At 40.9% G+C, this 9940-nt stretch overlaps 1 protein-coding gene across 1 annotated transcript in view; it reads right to left on the bottom strand.

Moving 5' to 3' along the window:
* Positions 1-1740: 1740 nt before the first annotated feature.
* cnpy1 (canopy FGF signaling regulator 1) overlaps positions 1741-9940 on the bottom strand; it is a 179017-nt gene continuing 170817 nt past the window's right edge. Inside the window, exon 6 of the mRNA XM_037682058.1 lies at positions 1741-1778. The gene's annotated coding sequence lies outside the window, so the exon portion shown is untranslated. The remainder of the gene's footprint in view (positions 1779-9940) is intronic.

The following is a 9940-nucleotide window of genomic DNA, read 5'->3' as shown; positions in this document are numbered from 1 at the left end:
GATGGATGGATGGATGGATGGATGGATGGATGGATGGATAGATAGATAGATAGATAGATAGATAGATAGATAGATAGATAGATAGATAGATAGATAGATAGATAGATAGATATTATTTTAATTTTCAAAATAAAGCTGTATGTTTTGACTCATAAATAAAATAAAAAGTAAATAATTTTCTTATTCAAAACTGCTCATTGTGTGACACAACTACAAAGAAAACTAAGAAGAAACTGTTTTTTGTTTTCACACCCCACCCCTGCAAAAAGTGTTCCAAAAAAAATTTGAATTCGCAATTTGAAGCGGCGCAGGAGAGTGACGTCAGTGGCAACTCTTCCTCTGCTGCCTCACACCGCCCATTCTTACGCATCTTGTACGGTAGGGAGTGGTGATTAGGAGGTAAGCCCTACCTGCACGTAACAAGGCACTCCCTCACATAGCACAATCCTTGTTAGAATTAGTTTCCTGTGTAGAATTAAATGCAATTTCTCAGTCGGACTTACATGATAGACTTGAGCAGATCACAGAGAACTTGGTTGCATACTCTGCCATCACTGATACCCATGTCAACAAAGTTGCTCTAGCTAACCTGCTCTCAGTCTTTCAGCATTTCAACACGGCGTCACATGAAAAGGAGCAACCGGCCATCAACATCCATTTCAGTGTGATAGAAACTTATTTATTACATGCCCTCAAAGTGAAGGACATTGTGAAGCTTTTTGGCGTAAGCCGCCAGACCATCCATCGGAGGATGATAAGTATTGGATTGAGTTAAGCTCATTATTATTATTATAGTTGTTGTTATTGTTATGCTAATATTTGTTGAAGGACCTTATACTAATTATAAAGGATGAGCAAGTATGCTTTCAAAATTCTATTAAACTGAGATGGATTCCTAATTTATGCACAAAGTGTGCAAGCAATAGATGCGCTGTTAGAGGCGGCCGCTCGTCGCCTGCCCCCAAGTAGTCTGTCATGGATAGGGTTAGGTCATATCAATAGTCCAAATTGACTAAAAGTTAGCAAAACGTTTATGTATGTGTAACCCAGCATTTCATATACTGGTATGTTATGTGCATTATCGTGTTGCATATGTGACTGCTGTGTGCACAGCTAAAACAAACTGGCGGATTATGCATAGCAATTAATAAACATTAATCACAATGAATTCAATGAACATTTCATCATATCACCCTAGCTAAACGTTGGCAGCACTTAATTTCCTTTCATTGTACTCTTGCTTTCTGTGATGCTTTTGATATATTTTGTTCATTTATTTTTTGTGAAGCACTTTGGGTTGTTTTGTACATGAAATGCTATATAAATAAACTTGCATTGCCTTATTGATGTAACTATAGTAGTAGTACTGCTTATCAGGATTGGGTTAATCAACCCAGGTAAAATGACATATCCCAGATAATCCATTTTCATAGTACATACCTCTAGTAAAAGGCAAAAAATAAAACAACAATAACAATCCTGTCATAGATCATCATGTCACAAACCTGGTAACAAACAACAATCACGGGTTGACACAAATTTTTGAAATTCACTTGAACTGATTATTCTAGTGCTATCATGCAACTATGATTACTGTTTATCTAATATCAAAATCATAGACTGTACAAATGATGTAACATTGCCCTACTCTATTAATTGTAGCTTGAAATTCAGAGGGAACTGACTTCACAGGAATGACGTGAGGTGAACAACGTGGCCTTCAGTGGGATCTTCCTCCAATCAATGATGACAACAGGAGGTGGTTGACTGAGAAAATCCTACAGCATGCGGTATGAAGAAAAAACAAATTAAAATATGTACATTTGAAAGAAGATTTACTTGTATATTACTTGTAGAACAAATTGATGCACTACTGTAATGTCTTCTTGATCACCAACATTTGTATATAAATTATGCTTTGCAAACATTTTTAGGTTGTTGAACGGAGACAAACACAAATGAATCAACTAGGTGCAGGACTGAAAGATGATGGTGTTCTCATCATGATCAAAGAGCATCCTGTCCTAGCCGCAGTCTTTTTTCCAAGATCTGCAGAGCAAGCTATGGACCTGCAAGTAATTGGAATCTTTATTGTAATTGTACTTCTAAAACTGGAATAAGGCTTTAATTGTGTAGTGTGTCAAAGTCAGCTTTGCTGAACCTTCACTACAATATAAATTAAATAACGGGTTCTCTCTTTTTCAAGCTAATTACAGCCATGTGACAAAAGTAACTGTGCAAAGATGGTTTAATCAGTGATGCTGAGATGTTAATTTTCTTTGACCCATCAAAAAAAATGTGGTCATTCATTGAACAGAATCAAAATTTAACATCAAAACATTGTACACTTGATTAGTTGATCTGGTTCTGATTAATAAAACTTGGCACGTTTTACTTAATAAAAACAGACATTTCTGAAGACCTCTAGATTAATTACTGGAGAAGTAGAAGAGTTTTAAAGATGGGAAATATGAGGAGTTTAAATGGAGAGGTGTGAATGGATCAAGAGGAAAGTGTGTTGACTGGGAACGGCACCCTTCATCCGACCTCAGCTCAGCCTCGGTACACTAGGCGCGTGGCGACTCGTTACCTTTAGACGGGGATACCTCCGCTCAGGAACAGGAGTCCATTTCAACGCGACCTTTCAGCGTCTCCAGTAAGGATGGCTGAGAATCGTCCGAAGTAGTGACGATACTCCGTTCAACAAACACGTTCATCTCCCGGTTGGATACACAGCAAGCTGTGAGTCCGTAAGAGGTTCCACTCAGGTGTAGAAGGATCCATCACAGGCTCCGAAGGCTAAGTTCAAGACTAGACTTCATCAGAGACCCAGGAAGACTCCAGTCCCGGACTCCAGCAAACTAAGAACTCAAGACTGAGAACTGCAGAACTGCCGCACTGACTCCAGAACTCCAGAACTCAACTCTAGAACTTAATAGTTCCAGAAAGTGTCGACTTTTAAAGAGTTCTCACTTTAGGACCTCCTGATTGGTTGAAGCAACCAGCAGGGGGTGGTTCTAGTCAAGAAAACAGCAGTAATGTTTTGAGAACGGTTAGTTACAGATGAGAAAATATTTTGGAGAAATGACAGACTTACAGGTGCCAGTTTTTTTTATTTACTGTCTGAGAGTTTTAAAAACACGACACTTCGTTCCAATAACTTCCCTCTGACTTAAGACCGACATCACTACTTCTCATTTAGACAGAAGATCAAAAATGCATAATTACTTTGTAAAATAGACATTTTAACTTGATTTCTAATTTAAATGAGCATTAAAAAATTAATTAATACTGTTTCACAGTTGATTTAAAATGAGTGGTTCACTTCAACATTTAGAAATGGTATGAACTAAACACACTTTTGATTTATCAAGATATTGTAAAATAGTGATGATAATATAAAAGAAGAGTGTTCTTTCAATTGATTACTTCAGGATACAATTAGACAGTCTCTGGATGAGCTAATTTGTATTTCTGGATTCAAATCAATGAAATAACAGTTCCTGTCCCATGAAGGTCCTCAGAGGCAGGTTTTGGTCGGAGGCCGAGTCCGCTACAATTGAAACACAATAAAGTTCTATCATTCAGATATTATAAGCCTCCCAATATTACTGTATATCCAATAAATGCCCCCCCCCCCCACACACACACTTTTTTATGATATTTTTGCATAATACCTCCACTGTAAATATACCCTTTCAAATTATCATCTTTGAGAATGTTTTTGTTTCTTGGACCATTTTGAAAAGGATCATCTGGCCCATGCCAGATAGTAAGGATGTGTAGGGATGGCACCCTCTGGTGGTTGGTTCCCATCCTTACACCTCCTGGTTTCCCTGTCCTGGTCATTTATGTCTACGTGTCCTGTCCAAGTGTTTGTGATTGTGTCTGATTACTCTGTGTATATCAGTCTGCGTCCTTGTTTAATTTGTTGTTGGGGCATCGTCTATGATTACCGTGTCTTCGTCTGGTTCTCGTGAATCCCTGAGTTTCCCTATGTAGTGTTCTAAAGGGCTAGGTTAGCTTCAGAGCTTCACTACAGTCATATTTAAAATAACGGTTTCTCTCTTTTTCGAGCTAATTACATTATATGTGAAAGAGGTACTGTGCGTAGATGGTTTAATCAGTGACATGAGACGTTAATTTTCTTTGACCAATCAAAATAAATGTGGCCATTTATTAACAGAATCAAAATTTAACATCAAAACATTGTACACTTGATTAGACTGATCTGGTTCTGATTAATAAAACTTGGCACGTTTTACTTAATAAAAACAACAGACATTTCTGAAGGCTTCTAGATTAATTACTGGCAAGATAGAAGTTTAAAGATGGGAAATTATGGAGGAGTTTAAAGGAAGATGTTGAAGGAAGATGTATGTCTGTAGACCAGAACAACACGCTCCCTCCAAACGTATTTCACCCACGGTACACTTGTAGTGAAGCTCGTGACGACTCTTTACCTTGGCAGAGGATGGATCCGCTATGGTCAAGAGGTCCCTGGCACGCTACCTTTCAGCGTCTCCTCAGGGCGGCTGCGACTTGGCAGAAGTCGTGAGATACTCCGTTCAACAGAACAAACTTCCTCAGAAGTTGTAGGTCATTCGCCTGGTGATAGTCACAGCGAGGCGCTGTGCCTCCAGCAGAGATGGATGACTCCATCAGACTGGAAAACTGAGTCTGAAGTTCCACTCAGCAGTGGAAAAACTCCAGAACTCCAGAACAGCTAGAACTCTCCCAGAACCTCAGAAGACTCCGAAGACTCAGAAGAACTCAGAAGAACTCAGAAGACTCACAGTTCCAGGAAGTGTCGACTTTAAAGACTTCTGCTTCTGGTCACTTTAGGAAGTCCTGATTGGTTGAAGCAACCAACAGGGGTGTGGTTCTAGGGACGTCAAAGAGTTTTTACAAGTCAAGAAAACAGCAGAAATGTTTAAGAACAGAGAGAAATATTTTGGCGAAGTGAGAAACACTACAGGTGCCAGTTCTCTTATTTACAGTCTGAGAGTTTTAAAAACACGACAGCCCGTTCTAACAACTTGTTTTTGACTGTCTCCGACTTTTGACCAACATCACTCTTTCTCATTTCAGACAGGAGATCAAAAATGCATAATTATGTTGTAAAATAGACATTTAACTTGATTTCTAATTTAAATGAGGATTAAAAATCATTAATTCTGTTTCACAGTTGATTTAAAATGAGTGGTTCACTTCAACATTTAGAAATGGTATGAACTAAACACACTTTTGATTATCAAGATATTGTAAAATAGTAATGATAATATAAAAAAGAGAGTGTTCTTTCAATTGATTAGTTCAGGATACAATTAGAAAGTCTCTGGATGAGCTAATTTGTATTTCTGGATTCATATCAATGAAATAACAGTTTCTGTCCCATGAAGGTCTTCAGAGGCAGGTTTTGACTGGAGGCTTAGTTCACTACAGTCCCCCCTTTGGAAATCATCGCCTGTCCATGGGGATGAATTCCAACATGAACTTACGCCTCCGAATGTCCTTGAGCTTGATGTAATCCAGCAAGAGGAAAACAAAAGTCAAAGAAGGTAATCCCACAACAGTTTAGGTAATTCCACAATGTTGTTGGTAATTCCATAATGTTGTTGATAATTCCATAATGTTATTGGTAATTCCATTGCAGCAATGCTTTAACCCCTTGGAAACAAAGTCTGTAATCCATTAGAAAAAGTCATTTAATCCACAACGATAAATCTACAACGATTGGAGGTGTTGATTGATCAGCATACGGAGGGGTTCCCTTGATTGAACCGCAGAGGCGACCACTGGATGAAGATTGGAGACCCACGTTGGAGTTGTAGGTCCCTTCAGCGCAGGTTGCTGCTGGTGGTTCCCAGTGGGTGCAATTCTGGTTCTATGTGTTATGCATTTATGTGGTTTTAGTTGGGTTTATGAGTGGGATTTTACATAAGACCTTAACCTATATGCACCTGGTGTGTAAGCTGTCATGGTTTAGATCAGCTAAAGTTACCAGTTTAAAGGGTGGGTCATGCTGAAAAATTTTCATATAGGGACTTATACCTATAGAAGGGCATTCCAAACAATTTTTCCATTCCTAACTTGGTTTAAGTTAGATTTACATGGCAAAATATAGTTTGGTTCAATTGACTGTTGTCCTTTTAGGCGAACGACTTGAGGTGTGGTTTTTGGTTCTTCCCTAAATGTTTTGGAGTTTATGGTGAGACTCAACTGAAGGATTAGCTAGCCCCCCCCCCCCCCCCCCCCTCCGAATAGGATTGTTCGAGTAGGTTCGGCTTGAGCGTCATGAGACAAATGTAGATTATGGTACTTAAGGTAGCATTAATCTACATTGACTCCGCAAAGATTGCATTTTAACAAATGAACTGCATGTTGGCATAGTTAAAGTCCTCATAGTCTCTAACTAAAATACACACAAAATTCATTCTTGCTTGGGGTGTTCAGAAACAATACCAAACCCAATTAAACGATGTCTCAACATCGACAAAAACAGTGACTAAACAACCAGTAAAACAACGTTTCAACATTGACAAAAGTAGTGATTAAGCAACTTGGAAACAACGTTTCGGTGCGTCACTCACTCTGAATGTCAGATTTGATTACGTTATTGCGTCTGGTAATATTACCCTAACTGACGTCACCCCCCTTCGGTCATGGGGGACCGCGAACACGGGTGAGGACGTCGCTCCATGAGCTAAAGTTAGGTTGTCCTTGAGTAGTTTTAGCTGTTTGCGCAGCTGAAAGAGGACTTCAAGGTCTGGATCGGAATCCAGGTTGGCTTCAGACGGAGTGTTTTTCTCTGTGTCAGTCAAAGACAGCATCATCGAGTTTATTGTAGGGTCCAACTTCTGAAGTTGGATGATGTCTGGGTCAGTCAGCACGGGTTGTACAGAGACTGTGTTGTCAGCTGGCTTGGCTGTAGCCTGTGCACGTGTGACTGCCATTACCTCGGCTGTAGTTTGTACTGGCAGAGTTGCGAGCAGCCAGGAGGGGTCAGAGGACCTCTGAGGACCGTCCATGGCTCCATCCTTAATAGCTGGCTTATCTGTCCCCGACGACAGTACAGCATCTTTGGTGTGGGATCCTAGGATCTCTACACCTTGAACTACCAATGGTAGGCAGTATTCGGTGGGCACTGACTGTTTCAGCTCGCAGAGGAAGCTGTCTTGTTCAGTCAGAGATGGGTCCACGGGTAGGGTCCGAACCGTTGGTGCAGTTGCTTCTGCTCCTGAGAGTTTGGCTTTTGACGGGCTTCCGTCATTGATATATGAGATCACCCCCACACTGTGTGTTGAGGGGCTCTCATTGTTTGTAACAACAAGTTTCTGGTGGATGTCTGAGACAGCGGCAACATTGTTGTTTGTGTCACCCTGAAACGTTAACACAGCTGTCGCTGCTGCTGAGGTTCCAGTTTGTGACGGGTTACCGTCGGTGACGTGTGAATGTACCCCCCCCCCATCTCAGGTGAGGGTGTGTCAGAGTTTACAACGACAGCGTCATGGTGACTGTCAGTGACAGCAGTAACGGTGTTGTCTGTGTGCTTTGACTTATCAGCAATGATATCGCCAAACAAAGCGTTAGGTTGTTTGTCCGTGGCAACACCTTCCAACAAGTCCAACAACTGACGCACCTTGTCTGTCTCGTCAGAGCTCAGAGGATCGTGGTTCTTTTTCTGGACCTGCTGCTGTTTCGTTTTCGTCTCAGGCTGTTCAGCTCGACGTGGTAGGGAAACAGTACCCTCCCTTTGGGGTTCCCTGTGGGATCCCTGTTTGTTTGGGTCACTTTTGGTGCCATACATTTTACCCTTAGGGCGTTCACCCCCCTTTCAGAACTTTCGGAACTTCTGTTCTCGTTCGGAACTTCTGTTCTGATTCGGAACTGGGAAGCGTCGACTTTTAAAGAGTTCTACTTACGGTCACTTTTGGAAAGTCCTGATTGGTTGAAAGAACCAACAGGGATGTGGTTTTAGTGACGTCAGAGGGTCATTACAAGTCAGAAAAACAGAGGAGATGTTTAGGAACAGACAGAGAAATGTTTTGGAGAAATGACAGACTTACAGTTGCCAGTTTTCTTGTTTCTGTCAGAGGTTTAAAAACATGACAGTTCGTTCTAACAAACTTGTTTGCGATTGTCTCCGACTTTTGACCGACATCACTCTCTCATTTCAGACAGAAGATCAAAAATGCATAATTACTTTGTAACATAGACATTTAACTTGATTTCTACTTTGAATGAGGACTAAAAATCATTAATACTGTTTCACAGTGGATTTAAAATGAGTGGTTCATTTCAACATTTAAAATGGTATGAACTAACTACACTTTTGATTATCAAGACATTGTAAAATAGTAATGATAATGTGAAAAAGAGAGTGTTCTTTCAATTGATTAGTTCAGGATACAATTAGAAAGTCTCTGGATGAGCTAATTTGTATTTCTGGATTCAAATCAATGAAATAACAGTTCCTGTCCCATGATGGTCTTCAGAGGCAGGTCTTGACCGGAGGTTTAGTTCACTACACCTCAAAATGTGTTTTGGCCTGTGAACGTGCTTCAAAAACATTCACAGCACAACTTTTTATCTCACTGATGAATTTCTCTTTGAAATTAGCCATCATTTGCACTGACATCCTTATGTCAGGGTGGAGATTTTTGCTGAACACGTACTTAAACGGTTCCTCTTCCTCCATGTTGGCCTCGTTCCTGTAACCAAAATAAGCCTGCAAAATCCTGGAATAATATGCCCTGGGGGGCTCATTCTTACCTTGCATGACCTTGTCGGCGGCTGGATAACCACCAGGTCCCGAGCAAGATGAATACTCTTTCATAAGAGCAGCACATAACAGGCGGTAATCCTTTCTTGTAGCATCAGGTTGACGCTCTATGTAGGAAAACACCGTCCTGGATGAAGTGAGCCTGATCAAACCTACTTTATCCTCAACTGTAGCGTTGGGATAGCTTCTTAATTGGAAGTCAAGGTTGTCCAGATAGGCCTTAATGTCAGATGAACCCAATGGCCCTGGCTCAAAGCTGTGGACATATTTTGCTTTTTTGTGCAAATCCGAAATTTGGAGCAAAGGCTGTATTATCAGTATCGTAAGAACCAAAATGGCACATGGAGGTGTGTCGCTAGACTCATGTGGAGGTGACGGAATGGGATTAAGAGCAGGAGGTATAGCAAAATCCTTCTGAGGTGGTGGTGGGTGACCTAGACTCTGACCTTGTTCGTCTTTGAGTTCCAGACAACCTTGCCCCACGTCAGAAATCTCATTTGTTGCAGCGGCTAGTTTCGCCTCACAGGCTTTTAAGCGTTCCTGTGATGTATGACATTCACTTTGTAAACGCACGCCTTGTTGGACTAACGCCTCCTTTTCCAATCTGCACTTGTTCAGAGCTTTTGATGTGAGCTACAACTGTTGTTGTAGCGCATCATTGTCTGAAAACAGTGTTTGGCACTTAATCTGTCCCTCCCTCAGCTTCTCCTCATATGAGTGAGCTTGTAATGACAGCTGAGCTTGTGAGAGCTCTCTCTCACATTTTAAATCATTCGCACAGGTCTCCTGATCAAATTTAGACTGTGCCTCGAGTTTGAGGTACTCCTCTGTTTCGCTGTTTAACCTTATTGCAAGGTTGTCAGCTCTGTTTGCCTCATAATAAAATGTTGCCTTCAATAAGAGTGCTAACTTAGCCAGCTGGTCATAGCTTGACTTTGTTCTGGCTGTAGAGGTCACACTCTCTGTAACATCCTTCAGCTCGTCCAATAACTCTTTTGAGTTCATGCTGTCCACCTCTTTACCATATGGATGCAAGGATTCTGTGAGCAGCGTTAACGCTTTCTCCAACCAGTCCTTTATCTCTCAAGGATCAATATTCTTTTCTGTCACATCTGCCATGGTTATTCACTGTTCAGCACTTATCTGGTGAAACAG

The sequence above is a fragment of the Nematolebias whitei genome, chromosome 9, assembly GCF_014905685.2.
Source record: "Nematolebias whitei isolate Nwh7 chromosome 9, NemWhi1, whole genome shotgun sequence".
Taxonomy (NCBI): Eukaryota; Metazoa; Chordata; class Actinopteri; order Cyprinodontiformes; family Rivulidae; genus Nematolebias; species Nematolebias whitei.
The sequence above is the reverse complement of the archived record's forward strand: the minus strand, read 5'-3'. Positions and strand labels throughout refer to the sequence as shown.